Source organism: Zonotrichia leucophrys, chromosome 1A (genome assembly GCF_028769735.1).
Source record: "Zonotrichia leucophrys gambelii isolate GWCS_2022_RI chromosome 1A, RI_Zleu_2.0, whole genome shotgun sequence".
Taxonomy (NCBI): domain Eukaryota; kingdom Metazoa; phylum Chordata; class Aves; order Passeriformes; family Passerellidae; genus Zonotrichia; species Zonotrichia leucophrys.
In genome coordinates, this window is record NC_088170.1 from 12,300,333 (window position 1) to 12,321,635 (window position 21,303).

At 39.0% G+C, this 21,303-nt stretch overlaps 2 long non-coding RNA genes across 4 annotated transcripts in view; one reads left to right on the plus strand and one right to left on the minus strand.

Annotated features, from left to right (window-relative positions):
- LOC135456599 (uncharacterized) overlaps window positions 1-19,635 on the plus strand; it is a 100,152-nt gene extending 80,517 nt beyond the window's left edge. For 2 of the 3 annotated variants that reach the window (XR_010442578.1, XR_010442579.1), the window contains 3 exons: window positions 18,438-18,522; window positions 19,141-19,287; window positions 19,501-19,635. This is a non-coding gene — a long non-coding RNA (uncharacterized LOC135456599). Of the gene's footprint in view, window positions 1-14,449; window positions 14,576-18,437; window positions 18,523-19,140; window positions 19,288-19,500 lie in introns of those variants that run through there. The other variant, XR_010442577.1, reaches the window with a different exon arrangement.
- Window positions 18,078-21,028, minus strand: LOC135456609 (uncharacterized). The gene is made up of 3 exons (XR_010442580.1): window positions 20,839-21,028; window positions 19,625-19,776; window positions 18,078-19,514 (listed from the first exon to the last, which is right to left on the minus strand). It is a non-coding gene; the product is annotated as an uncharacterized LOC135456609 (long non-coding RNA).
- Window positions 21,029-21,303: the final 275 nt, after the last annotated feature.

Consider the following 21,303-nt stretch of genomic DNA (forward strand, 5'->3'; position numbering starts at 1 on the left):
TGGTTAATATAAACAACAAACTCATCATAGCATTAAATGTGGAAATGTGGTTTAAATCAGGTCCATAATGTCTGAAGAAAGGCCTTGGAATGACCTCCAAGTTTTACAGAAAGTATTTGTGTCCCTAAAGTATCCCTGCCATGCAAAGAAACCTCACAGCTGATATTGTCAGATTTGCTACAGCTCAAAGAAGCAGTGGAGGGATTACTTTCTCCTTCCTGATACTAATCTATATCCTGAAGTACTCCAGTACTTGTGCATCCTTTTTGGAGTGATCCAGATTGACCTTGTTCTCTCCCACAATTCCTTCGGATCCCACTTTGCATTATGAAACACAGGGAAACAAAAAATAAACAAAAATATGAGAGAAGGAATTAGATAAGAACTTGGTGACTGTGATTTGCCCTGCTTCTGATGAATACCCTGTGGCATTGGTGGGTGCCATGGAACTGGAAGTTGTGCAGTATTTTAAAAACATTCTGTGTTTTCCACAATCAGGAACAACACTCTGAGTAGACTTGGAGTATAATATAATGCACAAGATGGATGATCTGGATCATGATAGATTCTATAATATAGATGTAAATCATTGTCATTCCCTATCTGCCTTCTCTCCCTTTCTAAGTGTTTGGTTCAGTACATTAATTTTTGTAAGTTCTTAATCTAATTTAGGAGAAATTCCTACAATTACTTGGTCCTAGCAATAGCAAGAATTCCCCCTATTTAATTCCTCTGAGATGAATTGAGATGGATATCATCCATTCCTGATCTAAAAGTCAAAGGGGTTGTTTCCATAAAGCCATTGGCTTCAGATTCAAATTTAGAGAGAAGAAAACCACCACTTTAGAGATCTGGGGATATTTTGCTTTCAGCTACTTCTGATATATATGGCAAGCCCAAAACCTATGACAAAGGCATAAGATTTGAAAGCTGTAGTGGGTAATATCTGGTAAAGAGCAAACTCTGATGGCCAGTTTAGTTAGCTCTCCTTCTAACACACCCAGGACAGTTGGAGACATAATTATTACAAAACATCATCTCCTTTTAATGGATAGCTACTTAATTCTGACACTTAATTTAGAGACAGCAGAATAAAGCAAGGTGTCAAGTTCTCAAATTTAAGTTTCAAGCCAGCTGTTGTTTCTGGCTTTAATTTTCTGGTGCTCATTCTTGTAGATACTAAAATTATCTTCTGTACTTGTATATCTCTATCTTTTCCTTTTCTTTTCCTGCAAGGTTCTTCTGCATTTCAGAGCTGCATTAATTTGATTACTTATCAGTCGTGTAAGTGCAGGCTTTTGTGGCATCAGGACTGAATACAGACTACTTTTACTTGTCTGTAAAGTCCTAATCTCTAAAGCTTTTCAAAAAGCAGACATTTTTCTTTAAAACCTGCTAGCTCTGACAAAATTTTCACCCAGGAATTTTCACTGGCTCAAAGGCTGGATGGTGGTTTGAGAAACAGATTTTGTAAAAGTTTATATCAGACATTCAGCCTGGATATAATGAACTGCAATGCTAGTGTCTGTCCTTTCTACCCCATGCAAGGGACCTTTCAAGCCATCGTGTGACCTCAGTGTCTCTCCAGGAAGTGGTTTTGGTGTGTTTCAAAGTGGTTTATTCATTTGCAATATTTGGTTGGCAACTAGGACGCCATTTCTGTAGGGTCTTGTTTTGCCATTCATCTGTGACGCAGGGGCTTGAAGGCAGCATCTTTCCACCAGGGAATGTTCTTGGGCAAGAGCAGCAGCTGGAAGTGAGACATAGGAGTAGTCTGGGGACCTCCATGGCATTTTTCCATTGGAGTCAAAGGGAACCAATGGCATGTAAGGGTTTTGTCAGCCCACAGAAGGAAAGTAAATGCCTTTGACAAATCTCCTCAAATGAAGAATAAAACCACATCTATAATATTATCATGGGACTAAGGCAAAACAAACATTTCTCCATCAGATTTTATCCATTCTGCAACACCTAACCAGGCTACCAAAGAATGGGATTACAAATGTCTGTGGTAGCTCTTGCCAGGTCATTTCCCATGGTAGGAGTTTAAGCACAAGCAATCATTCAATGACCTGAAAGCTCTTCATCACCCACCAGCCTTATCTCACATTTCCGTAGCTGCACGGTGCACACAGACTGATTTGTTCCACCCACCTTGCTTTTAGGCAGCTCAGAGCTTATTCCCACATACTTTACTCCTTTTTGTACATCTTATTCCAGCTTTGAAACTGGAGGCTGCAGTTCCTGTGATAGTTTCTCTGTTTGGCCTTAATGAATTCTTTGATGGAGTAGTTCTTTGCTGTGTGGTCTGTCAGTGTTTTCTGAATTTCTGGTAGGTTTCCCCTTCCATAGGAAAGGGATTTAAAGATAAATATTAATTTACAGCATCACATAATGTGTTTCAAGAGCTTGTTAAATATTTAAAGAGACTTGTGCCTCTTCCAAGAATGTCCCAACCTACAAATGTAAGAAGGATGATACATATTTTTATCCTGGTAGAAAGATGCAAATTTAAATTATGTTTACTTTATTCAGAACGGAAGGTTCTTAATACTGTACAGGAGAGTGTGCAAATCCACTATATATTGAGGAGCTCATGTTCTTTATTTGATGCATGAAAACCACCACTGAGACTGTTCTGAAATTCAGTAAACTAAATTAAAAATACACGCAAGAACTTCATGGACTTTGAATCAAAACTTTTTTTTCCTTCTTTTTGCAGTGGCAATGGAGAGTATTTCCTAAAAGCAAAATAGTGTTTTGGCTGCTGCAGTTCTGTCCTTTCACTTGACCATTTCCATCCCTCAATTATCTGTGTAGGAGCAGAGTAGCACCCATGAGAATATTTGTGTGCTTGCCCCTCTGTTCAAAGAGACTGTGAGAGTTCAAAGTTGGGTAAATGTCTGCCCCACTTAATCTCTGCTACACCAAAAGTAAGTGTTGTTCAGCAATCAAGTCTAAATTTTGATTATAATGAATGGACAGATGCAGCTCCAGATTGATTTATCCTATTTATCATAACACCTAAACTCAGGCTGGGAATCTCCATCTCATTAGAGATTTCTGTCCTTCCAGGTACTCCAAACTTTTCTTTACGTGAGATATCTCATTCTTAAGAATTTTGAAGCAAATTGGCATTTTACTTTATTTCCACCTAAAGATCTAGTTTAACCTGCCACGCAGAGATATGACACTGATGTACAACATAGAGCTGGTAGTCTCAGTGCTACAATAACTCACTGCCTTATTCTATAAATAAGAGCAGAGGCAAGACAAGGTAATTTATCTTTGCATTTGACAAGCACTGGTATTTTATAACTGGAAGAGGTTAAAGAAAACACCATTTGATTTGCATGATGAGCGACAGTGTTAGTGGGGATAGGAAATTCACTTCAATAGAAGCACTCTGAGCTGAACAATACATTCATTAAAAGAGCAGTTTCCTGATTAGACAGTGGAGCAAATAGCTTTTTCCCATTTTGCCATCAGATCCACTTTACATAAGCAATAGCAGAGAACAGGGCATATGTTTATCTGGCTGCCACTTTTCCTGTGGGTGTACAATGACAGTATGGCTTTTCAGTGCCATGATGGAGCAGAAGGAGGTGATGACACCAGATCTGTGCACCCACAAGTGTGCAGAAAACAAATCTGACTGATTTCACAGGCAGGACTAACGATTCAGGTTGGCTGGATTTTTCACCATTTCAAGTTACTTGACATTTAAATTTAACAGGAAGAACATTACTAAAATTGACTATGAGCAGGGTCTGAAAAAAAGAGCATTTCACTGGGCTGGTGTCCTTGCAGCCGTGACCTCAGCATTAGGTGATTTGCTTACAGTATCTCTTGTGGGGATTAATCTTCAAAGAGACCTATGTGACTCGCAGATCACTTACCCAAGACTATGAGAACCCTCAGTTGAGCTGGAGATTACTTACTTAAAATTAGGTATGCTCACAGAGCACATGAATCTCTCTTCACTTTGGTGGGATGAAGACAGTCTGTCCATCTTTTAATGTATTTTATTATGAGTGAGCAGATGTAGACATATTTCACCATATTACTCAGATAATACCTGCATTTATTTAAGGCACTTAGAGGTGAATCATATAATAACCACATTTATAGCACAAATGAAATAAAGCACTAAACCAATAGGTTCAAATGACTAAATGTCTTAGTTTGAAAAAGACAGGTGTCTGCTTAAGGAAGGCAGGAGTGTCCCTTGAAATGGAAAATGTAACCCTCCCCACCCTGCCTCTGAATTATTATAATTTTTGAAATTAAAAGCCAAAGATATTGGAATAGGAATAACAGTTCTTTACTAGGAAAACTAAAAATACAAATGCAATAGGACAAACAAAGCAAAACACTGACAGAGTCAGAATATGACCTGCACCCAGGGTATTTGCATCAGTCTCATTAAATGGTGACTGCTGTCCTCCTGAAAGGACAGATGTGGTTCTGTTGGAGCACGGTTCCTGTGGAAGGGCGGAGTTTTCCCCTGGAGGTCCAGTGGTGGGGCAGACAGGCCTGGTCGTTCTCTCGAAATCCAGTGGGAAAAGGATTTCTCTGTTCCAAATCTCAGATTCTTTTCCAAATCCCAGATTATATCCAGTTAGGAATGCTTGGCTCCTACCCCTGGGTGGAGCATCTCCCAATGGGATGATGGAATTTTATCAGTCATGCAGTGAGATTCAGTGGCCCATTAACAGCAGGGAGAGAGGATGGGTTGTGGAAGAGATAAATAAAACTGCCCAATTAACAGAAGACAACCTCCCCACTTTTAACAGATAGCAAAAGAATACGCACATATTTTACAACCCAGAACATTAATTCAAATTATTGCAACAGATATAGCACAGCATGGCCAGCTGGGCAAGGGAGGGGATTGTCCCACTCTGCTCTGCTCTGCTCCTCTCTGAGGCGGCCTCGCCCCGAGTGCTGGGGGCAGTTCTGGGTGCCACAATATAAGAAAGACATAAAACTATTAGAGAATGTCCAGAGAAGAGCATGAGGATGCTGAAGGGTCTGCAGGGGAAGCCTGTGAGGAGCTGGAGAGGTCACTTGGTGTGTTCAGCCTGAGGAGACGGAGGGGAGGCCTCATGGCGGCCTGCAATGCCTCGTGAGGGGAAGAGGAGAGAAGAGGCAGGAACCGACCTCTTCATTCTCCTGATCTGTGACACCACTCAGAAACGGCATCAGGCTGAGTTGGAGTTGGTTCAGGTTGGATATCAAGGAAAGGTTCTTCACCCAGAGGGTGGTTGGACACTGGTACAGCCTCCCCAGGGAGGCGATCACAGCACCAAGAGTGACAGAGGTCAGTAAATATTTGGACAATTCTCTCAGACACATGGCAGGATTTTCTTGGGCCAGTTGTTGGACTCAGTGATCCTGATGGGTCCCTTCAAATCCAGCACAATTCAAACCAGTGTCTTAGAGAAAGGTAATGTATCAAAAATTATTGAAAAGGGGTGAAAAAAACATGAAAATGTACTACTTAGAATGATAATGATGAGGAAGGGAAAAATCAGACAATGAACTTATTAGCTTTCCTTGAACAGAAGCCTCAGAATGAGCTGTTTATTTGGAAAGATAATGAAAGACTGAACAAGGCAACAAAGCATGGAATGTGAAAAGGAAAATAAAGGGATCAGAGACAGACTTTTGTATAAAACAATCAAAGAAGGCAAGAAAATAGAAAGAGCATAGAAATTGATGCAGCAAATAGAGAGGAAAAGAATCCAAGGGAATATAGGCTCTAGAATGAAGACCCTACAAAAGATCTCTTTTCTAAATTAAAACAAAAAAATAAAGTAAAAAAGGATAAAATTCTGTTGGGATAGCAAAACTGTACCATTGCCTTACCAGGAGAAAGAAAGAAAGAAGGAAAGAAAGAGGATACAACACAGAAATTAACTGAAAACATTAGGGAGTCATAGAAAAACTGTATACCATTGCAGGAAAGGTTAGAGCACAGACAGAGGTACAGTAGGGAGTGGGATGAATTGAATAGAAAAAGAATGGGAGAGACATAAAATTAAGAAGTGAAGAACAATGAAAAAAAATGGAATGTTAGTAAAGGAAAAAATAGAAGAAATAAAGAGATACAGAAAAAAAATAGAAGAAGAAAGATTTGAAAGCAAGAAAGTAAGAAAGAAAGAATAAAGAATATGTAGAATGAAGAAAGGTAAGAAGAGAAAGATATTAGAGTAAGAAAGAAGAAAAAAGAAGTAAAGAGAAATAAAGGAAGAGAAAGAAAGTAAAGGGATCAACACAGAAATTAACAGAAAACATTAGGGAGTCATAGAAAAACTGTCAAAAAGTGGTTTTCCACACTTCACTGTATCTCCCATTTCCTCAATCATGGCCATAATTTCTGTTGATCCAGTGTCATCACCATTGCCAGGGGTTTTCAGCAGCCCTTACAGCACAGAGGTATTTTCAGTAGTGGTCGGCAGTGGGATGACATTGTGCAATTATTGAAAAAGAATAGGTATGACATAATAATTATAGATCTCCTCAGTTTGATAGGAATCAATGGAAAAAATAATGGAATGTCTAGTAAAGGATCCTAATTAATAAAGAAATTAAAGAGGTTACAGAAAAAAATATTCAGACTGACTGAATATGTTTGGACAATGCTATGAAGTTAGACAGCAAAATCAAAATTGTTGATGCACACACCCAGGTAGAAGGAAAACTTTTACCTTGATATCTGGTGACTTCCTGATTAATAATTGAAATAGCATGAAATCAACAGACTAGATTGCAAATGAACCAAAACTGCTTAAATAGTAGTTCTAAAATATTATTAGAAACAGGAAATCTTGCTGAGCTGCTGTCTCTACTGTGATCCCATAGGGCTTGGCTAATAGCTGAGCACATTTAGATTTTTTTCTCATATTTAAATAAGTTAATCTTCTGTCATAACCTTGAAAGAATTTCTTAGAATATCTAATTATAAAATCATGCATGTCATAAAATCAGGATAGAAAATATAATTGCAGAAGAATAGATCTTATTATAGGAAACACTGATTAAGATTTGAGGTTTACAGTAGAGAATTATAGTTCCCAATGTAACAGGAGTGGTCAAAATGGTTACCATCATTTTTACATATGCAACTGAGAAAGTGCTGAGTAGGAGGACTTACATTTTCTCTTGTAATCAGCACTGAAGTGCCTGGTATTGGAGTACCACATCTTATAACCTGTCCTTTAAAAATCGGAATTTAGCAGCTGGAGAAGGTGCGGACAAGATTGAGAAAAATAATGAGTTAGATGCATGTCTTTGAGAGTTTAATCTATTTTGATCACAAAGAACAGCTGTTATGGGTGAGTTGTTTACAATCTATATACTTGGGGAAGAGATCAAAATCAGTAGCAATTTGGGATTTCTATTACTTTTCTTTCTTGATATGCTTCATCCAAAAGCAAGGAATATCTTCTTCCTCTACATTATAACAAGGAAGCTTCAGGCAAGAGCAAAAGTGGGATTTTTAACAACAGAATCATTCAGTCACTGTAGCTATGTATCCAGGCAGGTAATACATTCTGCACCACTGAAAACGTATATAGGAGTGTTTGATTTTTCTCTCAAAGAGATATTCTAGCTCAAGGACAGCTAGTGGATGTGAAGTGGGAATTAATATAGAGCAATCCAACAGCCTGTGTCAGGAGGAGGTCAGATTTGCAGATTGTGATTTGCTTTCCTGCCCCTGACATCTATTAAACCCACATAAGCATATACTCTGGAAAAACTTGACATTGCCACTAAGGCCTTGCTGCTAAAAAACTCTGATGACGTGGCTTTGTGAGTGTGCAATACATGTATCATGCTGTGGACTAAGAAAATCCAGCAAAAATCTTATAGGGAAGTGAATAATAAAATAGAAAGAGCAGTGTCCTTGTATCTCTCAAGTAATTTTAAACAAAAAATGTTTTAAGGCAAAGCTATTTCTCAGATCTGGATGAGTAAAGGAATGCTGATATTCAGGACCAGTCTGAGGGATGCAGCATGGACCTCATGCCCAGACAGGCCCCAGTGGTCCATGTATCTGTCAGAGCTTCTTAAAGATTACATCTCACTTTGTTAGAGCCACATATACCCAAAAGCCACAGTAAGACCAACACACATATAAAATTTGAAAGGGCAAATACTTCTTGATGAAAAGTTCAGCATCAACAGTTATGCTGCAGGAAGAAGAGTAGCAAAAGCATTTGTGTGGTGTAAGTGGTGACAGCCTAAATCACTGGCTCTGAAGATTTGCTTTGAGACCTGGGCAAGGCCTTCAGAACTTGTGCTCCCTGTACAACCAGGATGAGAGGGGAGTGTGCATGTGCCTGACACTGACAGCTAGTGCTGCTCTGCAGAGCTTCCTGCCCTCTGCCACTGAGGAACAAGGATAAAATATTCCCTCTCTTTGGATCCCTGTGTGTCAGTGGTCCCAAACTCTCCCTGTGGGCTCAAACACTCAAAACCTGCCTACCTCCTCTCTCCAGGGAAGGAGGCAACAGCCACCTCTTAGCCAGGCACAGTGTAGGCACAGTCTGACCAAATTTAAGTGTGAAGGTCGTTCTGGAGTCACATCTTTCCAGAGAACAGGGCTTTGGCTGCAGATCTTAAATGGTTTCCCATGCTTATGGCTTCTTCAGTTCTCTCCCTTCACACTAAAGATGTGACACCAACCTGCCTCACAGCCAGCAGACTGGCAAGGCAGTCACCAAGCAAGCAAGCAGATGCTGTGCTAATGCATCCTGCAGAGACATGGGTTTGTGCTCCTGATTAGTGCCTTTTATTGAAGGTATCAAAAAAAAAAAAAGCCACGCATTTCTGTCTTTTACAATAAGGCTTTATGCTGCTTTCTGTTAGGATGCTGTAGCAGGATGTCTTTTAAAAGTCTGTAGGATAAAGAGATAATGCTATGCAAGCTTCTCCCAGAGAATTGAAGGCCATTTGTATCATTATTTAGGCACTGCCAGTAGGGGTTGTGCACCTACAAAATCATTAAATTCAAGAAGCTTTAACACCGTGTAAAGTTCCTGTAGTCAGCAGAAGTTATATCCATATGTACTCCATCTTTTAATCTCATAAGTGATAGCTGCTGCTAAGATATTGTGACATGTGATACTAGGAGCAGGGAAAATTGCCTAGCTGAGGAAGATATATGCACTGATGTGCTTTATCATCCAGAAGTCCAGAGGCAATCTTGCAAAACCAACTCTGTTCAGAAGCTAAATTCAGCTGTGGAGTTGTGGAATAGCAACTCTCTCTGGTTCATTAGTGTTATGCAAGGGACACTCAACTAATGTCATAAAATAAATTGTATGAGTGCTGGTCCTTCATTAAGAGTTCCCACTCTCAGTAGTCATTCCTCATTTATGTCCATTCACTGGTGTCATCATAGGCAGATGGCTCAGATGGCTAGCAAGATATTTTGGCATGAAAAGGCAAAAAAGAGATGGAATTTAGAAAAAAAGTCACCTTTTCTTCTGGTTACTGCATCAGGAGTAAGCTGCACCTCAGTTCATCATGCAGACCTCTTGATAATGCTGGCAGCAGGCAGAATTTTCTTTTTTCCATGAATTAAATAATTTTTGAAATAAAAATTGAAAGGAAAACTTTAGGTCCACTGTCATGAATCAGACCAGGAAACCAGATCCACAGTAGTCCTACTGTGCCCCATTCTCTCAGATATAAAACCAGGCTTTCTCCAAACCAAGGAATGTTAAATTCTTTGTTAAAACATAAGTGCTTCCCCAAAAGTGACCAAAAGGGGGACTATGTATTCTTGTTTTGTCAGGGGGGAGGAGAATTGCAGGTCTTGAAAATTAATCACCAAAATTTGAGAACAGTCTAAACAGTAGAATGTTGGCAGTTATAGCTCAAGTCTCTCACTCTTTGATTTGTTACTAGAAACATTATCTTCAAACAGAGAAATCCTTTCCTTAGGACACTTTCATTGAAATTGTCACCTTCTTACACAGGATTTTAATTTAATCATGTCAGAGTTTTCTGACAAAAAGCAGTCTGTCAGGAAATGCTGACCCATTTTTACTGAGACTATTTACTTTTAAAGTTTGATATTAAAGCATTTTCTGTCAAGAGGAACCTGCTAGAAAATAAACTTCTAGTGGAAATCAGGTGAATTGAGAATATTGCTGGCATTAAAGAAACATATAAAGTCTATTTTCTAAAAGGATCCTGTGTTTCCATTATACTGCACTAAACCTATTTTTTACACAAGGAAAGATTGTTAAGCAAGCAAAAAATTACAAAGTAACTTTAAAACTTTACCAGATTTGTCTGGAAGATTTCTGATGACAGCTGTTGCTTGTAAGTGGACTCATTTTTATATCTCTCTTAAGACCCTGCTCTTCAGCCCCTCACACCTGAGGATCCTGCAGGCACAGAGCTCTCATGTTTATCTCCTTCAGAAATCTTTCTAGGGAGCTGCTCTGAAGCCACTGGCTTTTCAGATCTGTGTTTGGTCCTGACAGGATAAATAGCTAAACTGCTCATTCCAGCATGGTATTTTTGTCCTATGCAGAAGTCACATTTCAGAAATTACTGCAGAAAAGAAGTGACAGTTTTTATAAAACCTTTGAAAATACATTATGGTCTTCACAGTATTGGTGATTCTGTGCAAATCATCAGCAAATATGCTGTTTAAGGTATCTTTGCTCTCAACCAAACAGCTGCATTATTTCAAATGAACATTAGAAAAGGGAAAATTTCTCCTCATCATCCAGCCCCCTCCATGCAGATGCTTGTGCAGCCCTGAGGCTTACAGTAGATATTGCACAATGGGCATGTATTACATGGATTAGCCCATCACTGCCTGCAGTTTGGTTCAGGGGCTGTCAGAGGTAATTCTTCTTCACCATCACAGCACAACTGGAATTCAGCCCAGATGCTGGAGAAAGCACTGAGTTTATCATATAGCCTGTAAATAATTTATTCAAACACTGCCACATCATCCATGCACAACCAGACGTGGGAGAGCTTCTCTTTGCCACCAACATAGCAGCAATTCCTCTCACAATTCCTCCCCTCTGCTCAGTGTTTGGGGGGTGCTCACAGGAAATGTGACTTTCTGTGCTTAAACACAAAAGATGACAGGCTGGAATTGCCCATGCTTTTCCTATAGCAACATCCCCACTTTTCCAGGCAGAGGGGCCTTACATTTCTCAGCCACCCCAAAAGTAAAGATTTTTTTTGTTGCAGAATACTGCAGGGACTGCTGAGCCTGAATGCTGTCACTAAGGGTTAAACACGCTGTTTCCTTTAGAAGCTCTGTGAGTTACTCAAAGGAAAAAAGAAAAAGTCTTCATATGTAACCCCATTTCTTCCACTATTTCACTGTGTAAGTTTCAGCAAGCAACTTTTATTGTGCTTTCACTGCACTGTCTATTAAATTGAGCTGACAGTACTTGTCTGTTTTAAAGACATGTGGTGAGGTTAATTACTGATGTTTGCACAGTGTTTTGACGAAATAAAAATGCTTTTTGCAGTATAAATGTTACTATAATTGTGTGTTTAGGCTTCTGCATAAAAACTATTTTCACTGGAAAATACAATTTTGTTGAAAGAAACATTATCCCTGCAAAGATATTCTCTTTCTTCTACAGAATGTTACAAAATAGAAGAATGTTTATTCCCTATACAAATAAAAAAAAGGGGGGGAAGAAATGCAGTGGTGTGGACTTCAAAACAGGTTTTCTCTCTGTAAATCCTGCCTGTCTGCTCCCTGACTGATTTTGGGTTCCCATCCTGTATCATGCCTGTAACCACCCTCACTTTCACAGAGAAACATCAGAGCAGTCCAGGATGTGGAATGTGCCAGAGCAAAGCCTCAATTATTTGCATAAATGGGATGCAGGATTAAAGTTTGCCTTCCCCAACTCCGTGATTTTCTTAAGATACTTAAATAATGCGCTGGAGAAATGGTTTTCTGTTTATTACATAACTGTATTTGAAAGTCTGAGAAGCCCAAATGAGCAAAACAGCATATCCTCAAATAGGTGGCTATTTGCTACAGGAATTCCCACAAATTTTTGAATTTATGATGTAGCTACAGCTTATCATTTTCTTGTCCTAGTGTGGAAATGGAACAGAAATCAAAGCAAGTTATAAATGGATTTTCCACTGATACAAAGTCTGCTAAAATTTTGCCTTTGGCAGACTTGAGTGGCTAATAATAGAAACTAGCTACTTCTCTCATTTATTTTCAAAACCTAGAGGCAAAAGTTGGATTCCCTTATGCTCCTCCTACCCTCACACTTTCTATTTTTATCTGCCTCAGTGAGACTGGAGGGAAATTATAATTTTTAGCGTGACAGGGCAACAGTGCAAAGTCTTTTGACCAATGAATGTTTTGACATCTGGTTAATCTTTTTAGTTTTATTCTGACTTCATAGAGCTCTAATTGAGATAAAAGTTCAGGGGTTAAATTTTTGTTTCAAATTTTGATTTTTAGTGAAAATTCTCACTGAAATATATGAAGGAATAAGAGGAATGCAGATTAAAAACTTTAATAATGTTTCTCTGCTTTGCAATTCTTTTAATAATGCTTTCTCTGCTTGCTCTGTCTCAACTTTTCTGCCATATAAACTTCCAAATGGAAGAAGAATCTGTTTTCAGCAAGGGTTTGCTTCCAGGTTTTCTTCTCTACAACAAATACATTTTCAAGTGGATAAAGGCAATAAATCAATCACACACAACTTTATAGGAACCTTTATAGATTTAAAGAAAATTTTCTTTCCCACCAGCCTCAGAATTCTGCTGTTTCCTCAGTCAAACACACAGGATCCTTCTGGTTTTCCTCACAGGCTGTGGCTGCTGAACTCCTTATAAGATCTGTCAGTCTCCCCCAGTTTGTCTACAGCTTTTTTAGTAGCAATACCCCAAAGAGAGCATCATATTCTTGCTGAAATCTCTGCAGCACCGCCAGAAGCTCATAATTTACTTTTTATTTGTGCATCTCAGGATGATGATTCCTTTTCTAGCACAGCATTGCTTTGTTGACTCCAATTCAGGCTTTCATATAAGCCCTGTATTGGGATTTTTTTCTGTCTAAACAGACTTTCTCCATTTCCACTCATGCATTAGTACCTCTTGAATATTTATGCTAATTTTAAACTAAAATCTCCAGGTAGTTCTGAATTTGAATTCCGTCCTCCTGGATGTTAGCAGCCTCTTCCATCTTGTCATTCACCTCCAGTTTTGGAATCCTGATGTCTGTTTGGTCATGCAGCTTCAGAAAAGTATGGAATTCAGTTTTAAACATGAAGAAAAATAAGGAATTGAGTTTTAAACATGACCTTTCAACTCACAGGTAACAAGCCTTCCCAGATGGTTGTAAAGCACTTATGATAGCTCTGATACTGAGAAGATTTTTCCAATTTTCTCTGTCCATCTGATAAACCATGCTATATTCTCTAGAATATTGACATAGAGACAGCATTTTGAGGTGTTTTATTTTCTTTAAAAATTACTTCTACATTTTTTAATGTAAGTATTCTTCTACTGTTTTTCATTATCTAATATATCTATTTGAGATTTTCTTGGAGCTTCATTTCTAGGAACATTTTATAATTCTTTATAATTCTCTAAAACTTTAGGATAAAGGTAACTTTTTTGCAGCTTCTGTTATCACTAATACTCCAATACTCTGAGATCAAGCAGTTAAAAAGTTACTGTTTGGGAAAGATTTTAAGATAAATCTTGTTATTGGTCAGTGTCTCAGAAGCTTTGCTTCCAATGGGTTTTAGAAATTGTTTTACAGTTGTATTTAAGACCTCTAAAAATTGTTACAGGTAAATCATTTTGCAGTGAACAGAGATAAACCATATAAGAGCATTATTTTCAAACTTCCCTTAAGTGTTTATTCTACTCTGCTCCTCACTTTTGCAGTTATCTGCATCTTTGCAAATTACATGTGCCCATTCTAATCCAGCAAACTTCCAGCTTGCACCCACTGAAAAAAATCATTTTCTGGGGAATATTTATAATGCTTTATTAGCTTCAGCAGGAAAAATCCTCTGTTTTAAATTGGCAGAGTATGCCCATCACATTTCCTTTAAGTTTTGAAAAATAACATCTAAATCCCTCCTTGATGGGGCTAGAACCCCTCTGCACCAGTAGATAATTTTATTGTACAATCTGTTTAGCTGGAAAAGCAAAATACTGAGTAATTTCTGATAATTGCTTTGCATAAAAGGAGCAAAGAACACTACCTTTTTCAGTTCTAATTGCAGTGCAGATCACCTGGTTTACTGCCTCTAGCTGAATCTCCTAATTGCCAAAATGTTTTAATTATTATGTACTTTTGAAGAGAACATAATATTATGACAGCTGTTTCCAATACAATGAGCAGCAGCTGAACTGCATAACCACTCACTGCATGGAGAAAATCCCTTCAATGATTTTGGGTCTCTCATCATTCAGCTCCATCCTTCATATCATGACTAGCTCAGGGGATTTTTTTAATTTTATTTTTTTAAATTCCTCTCTACCAAGTGCTGTTCTTCAGTTCCAGGAGGCAATTGCTGGCAGGATTTGCAGACAGGTATGGTCACCTTTGTGTAATTGACTGGCTCATTAATGCTGCCTGCTTGGGCTGCTGCTGGGAGAGTGCAGGGATGTGAAGAAGCTGAGATTTGACATACTGAAAGGAAAAGAGCTGCTGTTGTTACCCAGTGTGGATCTTGGTTATCTTGGAGAGCTGTGTTAAAACTCACAGGCAAAAAAGGGAGAGGTGTCTCTGTAATAGGAGAGCTCATTGCTGCGTTCTGAGCACTGCTTTATAAATATTGATAGTGTTCAGAGCAACAGCTGTGGGCATATCAGGTGGTTTATAGCTTAAAAAAATTACAAAGGAGTGACCTATGTCCCCTGGTGCCAAAATCTACTACATGATGCAACTATTTTTGAAACTCCACTCCTGCAACTGCTGGCTATATCAATCCCTAGGTGTTTTCTTATAAGTGTGGCTGACACATCTCTCATGATCAAAAAGGTAGAAAAATGTGGGAGCAGCTGTTGTAGAGCTGTTCATGGTGTACAGGCTATGGGGAAAGGTGTCTCTGTAATGGGAGAGCTCATGGCTGCAGTTGTGAGCACTGCTTTATAAATATTGATAGTGTTCAGAGCAACAGCTGTGGGCATATCAGGTGGTTTATAGCTTAAAAAAATTAAAAAGGAGTGACCTATGTCCCCTTGTGCCAAAATCTACATGATGCAACTGTTTTTAAATCTCCAGTCTTGCAACTGATGGCTGTATTAATCCCTAGGTGCTTTCTTATGAGTGCTACTAGGTGTGGCTGATACATCTCTCATGATCAGAAAGGTTAAAAAATGTGGGAACTGCTGTTGTAGAGCTGTTCATGGTGTACAGGCTATGGGGATGAGGTAACAACCTTCTGATTTTTCCTCTAAATATAAACGAAAGAATTTGTTTTATTGGCAAAAACATGTTTCTAGAAGAAATCTAGTCACTGAATTAGAAAGGCCCAGCTTGATACAGCAAAGGGACTCAACAGGCTGTGTGCTGGGTGTGCTTAACCTTACACATGTAAATAGAACTACTAAAACCAATCCTGACACTGACCTATCTACCATGTAGATATTTCAGGATTTGTATAATTTTTCAGAAATCATTATAAAAGGATTAGTGGAAACTGTCTGGTCACTTGCTCTATATCTGTGAGTGAAGTCTGCATTTGCAGCACCTTTTCAAGCCTCCCTCCAGACTGCCTGATGTGGAATTGCTCCTTTTGTTTCTCTACAACCTGAGAACAGAGAGTGCAGTGCACAGAATAACACTCCAACTACCACTGCCATTGTCTGAAACATATTTTATGCTTGTACTTGAACTGCAAGCCCAGATTCAAAGCAGCTAATCTGGAAGATTATTTCCCAAGAGATTTTTAGCAGACAGTGTTTTACAAAGATGCCACTGAAAGGTCAGATACCACATAGTTGTCTAAATCTGTCATTGTTCTTTTTTGCTTTTACTAACTCCTTGCTCTGATCTAAGGGCTGCAAAGTCATAATGGTTTGGTTTTCAGTAAAGTAAAAAGCATGTTAAACATCTTTGTATTTCTTTTTTTTTTGGTGGGAGTGCACTGTCTCCAAGCAGATGAGTGGGAAAAGGGCATACTGACTCTTTGGTTTCGCCCTTTCCCTAGAACCTGGAGCAGAAAAATACCCTGGTAATTCCACAGCAAAGGGAAAATGGCTTTCCCATACCCCTGTGCAGTAAAGAGCTTTTCTTGTTACCTGTGTCTTTTACATCGTAAAAACAAAATCATGCTTTGAGCTCAATCTTTCCAGGAAACTGGAGTAAGCAATAAAGAAAACCAGCAAATTTTGCAAAAAAAAAGCTTTACTTTTAGAGAATAAATTGGATTACTTCATATTCGCCCCAGGCTAAGACTGTGTGGAAAATCAGGACCTTTGCTTTGGCTGACACATAGCAATTTATTAACCCACTGTAATTCAGCAACATATGGGGATGAAAGGGAAAGGAACAGCAGCCTGGGAGCACCTGGAGGTCACAGAAACTTGGGCTGAGCTGAAATTTGGTGCTACTGAGAATAAAAATTCCGGTGACCTGTCTTCAACCTCCTGGATATTGAAAATCAAAAACCTGTGAGCCAAGATGGACTTAATGCTCGTGTTCACACTTTCAGTGTTTATCCTATGAGAAGGTGACACCTGGTTGTGCTGGCACACTGCCTTCCCCTGGACACTGGCCCCACATTTGTGTGTATACAAACTGCAAGATCTGTCTTTCACTATCAGCATCTCTGACTTTTACTGACATTCTCTAAACCCCACAAAGTACCTCTGAGAGCATTAGGGCTATGGATTAGAAGAAGCTGGATAAGGTGAGAAATATAAATATCCTGAGCTAGACAGAAAATAACTTGTTGGCAGAGCCTGGGGTAGAAATCAAGTCTAGGAAGTCTTGCTGCCCCCCTTACTTGATCTCACTACATTTTCACATGCTGAAAAAAATTCCCCTCAAAGGTATCTGTGGAATCTCTCCAATTGCACTATATTCATCAACTAGCAATTTAAACAAGAAAGCTCTTGCAGAGAAAGTTATTAGGCTATTAGGGAATAGGTCAGAGAGTAAATTTTGTCACAGAATATGTTTAGGACTTCTTTATTATGATTATTTCTGCAGCAGATTCTTGAAATTGCCAGACACACTATTTTTCTTCCTCTACCAGATACCCAGCAGTTTGTGACCCAGATGCAGCAATGCAAGCCTCCAAAGGTAGACACAGAAAACTGTTTCTGAGTCCATATTTCAGTTACTTGACAAATGTTTCATAATTATCTAAGCAAATCAGTGCTTGCTATCTACTGCTTATGAAATGAAGCCCAACTACAGATTTAAGCCCCTTGAAATGTCAATGCAGAATCTCACTGGCAAGATGTAGTGATTTTCCAACTGATCCATCTAGGTGTTTGCTCAGAACTGCTTAGATGGAACCTTTTTTGGGGGGAAATTACTTTCTCAAAACCAGTTCTAAGGATCACAGTCTTGACTGCCTTTTTTAAAACAGCATTTAGTGCTGAAGGTCTGGTAATAAATGATGCATGTTTGCTACATTCCTGCTGCTCCTCACAGGGACACAACAGTTGTATTCTGTTAAGGGAACTCTTCCTGCAGTAATATCTACTCTGTTTAATTCATTCATTCTAGAACACATTGCCTGGAATTGTGTCCAGATGGTCCTTTGGTCTCAGTGAAGAGGATTCCACAACTTCTCTGGGCAGTTTGTTCTGTTTTCTGCTGTTGTGTGAGACTAAGTCATTAAGTTTGAATGAATTACATGGAAAATCCCTAACCAGAGAACCTGTGAACCAGAGAGGGCAGAAAACAATGGAAATAGGACTTACAGAAAGCAACAAATTGTAGGTGACTGAAGACCTGATTTTCCCACAGGTGCTCACACCCGAACTCTTTTTGGCTACAGTTATGGTTGTGGGTGTTCAGAGCTTCTGAAATCCATCCTCCCAAACTCACAGGCTGGGGATTGCAGTGCTAGCTCAGCTCAGAATAACTCTCAGGAGGTCTGACTCATGGTCTCTTGCTCTAATTGCCAGACATTGCAGAGTTTGCAGGGAAATGACTATTGTTATTCAGGAAGGGTGTATTTAACTGTATATATAGATCCATATGCTTGACTGGTGTAAATTGCAGTAATTCCATTGACTTCCAACAGCTGAGAATCTTATCTTAACATTTTAGTAACAATAAAATTCTGACTATTTGAAAGAAGCTAGGCTTGCTGGCTATTGGTTTATGATTCCCTGTCTCATCATTGCAAACTGTCCAGTCCCAGCAAGTATGTATAAATAGACTTACCATCATGCTTTCTAATTAATACCTGCCTTTTGAAATTAATTCACAGGTATGATCACAATCCTTTCTTGATGCTACAGCTAGTAATTACCACTGGGAAGTAATGAGTGCATGAGCAAGGGTGAACAGAAAGGGTATGTAATTTCTTGTTCTTTTTTTTATGCTTTGTATGCAGAATCACTGTTTAAAATACGAAGAGGAACCTCCAGTGAGGAGAGTATTCAGGCTTATTATGAGCACACACATGTTCCTAGCAGTGAATACTTCTTTAATCATGTGAATAGCTGCTTTCTGTAAATGATGTCTCAGTTACAGATGTGAGGACTGATGCACTGAGAAGCATTCTGTAGGTGTACAAATCATAACTCCTTGTTTGTATTTCCCATTGCACTAAAAGAATACATACAGCTATTAATTGCTTATACTAAAATATGGTGACTTCTCCTTTTTCTTGGCTGCTTTTTGGTGTGGTTCCTATTTCAAAGTAATATCCAATAACATACTTTCTTCTGAGAGAAAAAATTGGTTATTTTGTGCAACATGAAAGCCAATGCTTGCTAATGACATAGTGCAGTTCACTGGTGCATGCAGTACTTGGTTTTTGTTCAAGTTAGTCCTGGAAACTTGGAGTAAAAGAAAAAATTTTAACAGCTCTCTGTAGCAAATGCAGGCATAAGAAACTGCTCTGCAAGCAAATTCTGATTAACAAATTACTGCCACTTCTTCCCTCTTCCTCACATGGGCATCTTCAGCACAGATTGAGTGGAGGGCAGATAAAGCAGCTGCAGAAGAAAAAAAAACCTACTCATTCCAAAGAGGCCAAATGTTGAAGTGAGGCCACTTTCATCCTAAGTGAAAATATGGCTCAACTAGAAAAGAACCAGCATTTTTTCCACAGGGTATGGTTTTATTACTGTTGACTTTCCCTTTTTCATGTCAACTTCAGTGTACAAGTATATCCACCCTTTTTTTTTTTTTTTCATCCTCCTCTATTATACAACAAAAGGCAAGATATACTTTGTACTGACAGTTGCTCTGAGAACTGCTCTTACAGATTGTTGTAGTTACAGCAAATTCAAAGCTTGAGTGCGATGTCTGCTTCTTTATTACAGATGGAAGGACTGGCCTGGAAAAAAAATAGAGGACAGGATGACTTCTATGTCATAACAAACCAAACCTGAATCTGATTTTGATGACAGATAAAATACATGAGATTTGAATCTTGTTAAAACTCACCAAAAATAAAGTCCTCGCAATTAATTTTTATTAACATAAAACATTCGTGTGTGTCTGTGTTAAGACAAATTCTTCTTTGAACTTTTGTTCCTGGTTGTTTTTCCTCATGTTAGTGATGCCTGATGAAGGAATGCAAGGACTTTTAAATCCCTCTGGAAAGATAATAAATCAAAAAGACAGTTTAAGAAAAATTTCATAACCATCTTGTATTTTGCAAACCTTTTACCAAGTTTTGCTTATTCACAAGGTTTGGGCAAACAGCCTCATGTGTTCCAGCACTAATGAGAGCAATTCAGGCTATAACCACTTCTGAAGCAGAGAAGGGGATCTCAGGGCCCGAGTAGGATCTCTGGGCTCTAGAAAGCAAGTCTCACACTGGTTTTGGCAGTCTGTGACCCATGTGGATGTGTCTCCAACAGCCTACCATGTCCAAGATGGCATGAGAGACCTGTGTCTGGCCACCAGAATAGTTCTCAAGGTGTCTAGGCAGGAACTGTCACTAAAATCCCCTCCAGGGAAGGGGTTGCCATGTTTCATTTTTTCCTCCCCACCATGCTTGATCAATACATTCTGATGCTTTTATGATATCTGGCCTTGAACAACAGAATTTTCACATCATTCCTGATCTCAAGGAGTTTTCTGTGAAAGGTCTCTCTGGATTTTTTTTTTTTTTGGCTTGTACAAGCCTTTGCCAATTACTTCTACATCTTGATCCTGCAAGACAAAACTCTGCTTCCAGGTGTAGTTAGTATTTGCTTTGATTAGTTTGGGATATATATTGGGAAAAAAATAATCAAAATTTAGAGTTCAATCCTTCAATACTGGGCTGAATGCCCAAGCTCAGTAAACTTGTTCTTCTCTCTTTGCTCATTATACAGTCTGTGTTCAGCCTAGCACCACCTAACAAGCAGTCTTTAATCCCTCACATAACTCCTGAAAACTCTCACTTTAATCAAGGCATTGAGAAAGCTGTGGTCTGAGAGCAGAACAATATCTGGGCTTTCCTAAATTTCTCCCACTGGTGACATTGACTCTCTCTGTGACCTTGGAGAAGTCATTTTCATCTAAGTGCCCTCAGATTCAAAAGCATTTAGGTCATAAGAAACAAGGCTGATGGCCCACATGTCTGTCAGGAGTGAGTGGTGAGGAGAAAATGAGCCATAACTTAATATGACAAGGTACAGGGTTTTGTTTAAAGGAGCAGGAAGAGTTACCTTTCAGTCAGGCAGGGATTTCAGGCAGAGTGCAGGCAAGCTTGAAAGTTCATGTGGAACTGCACTTGCAGAGCAATTACCAAGTAAGTGTCTGCAGAAATCTCTCTTGAACTTGACACTTATCCCTGTCTTTCTTCACATGCAGAGTGATGGCATAGAGTGTGTGAATTGGAGGAGGACAACAAATTAGGGAGACCTGTGAGCACAGAGGGGAAAAATACAGTGTGTTTTTGCCTAATTGGAGAAAAATTGTGATTCATGGGAGACAAATACAACCACCTGCACTTAGGAGTAATTGTCTGCCAAAACACAGAGTGGGGAATGAGTGATTGGAAAATGATGTTTAATTAACCTGGGGTATGGAGAACTCAACCTTAATGCCAGTTAACAGTGTTGCAAAAAGGGCAAGTACTGAAAGAAAACATGTAAAAAATAATAGACATTACAAGCCACCTGAGATATTCC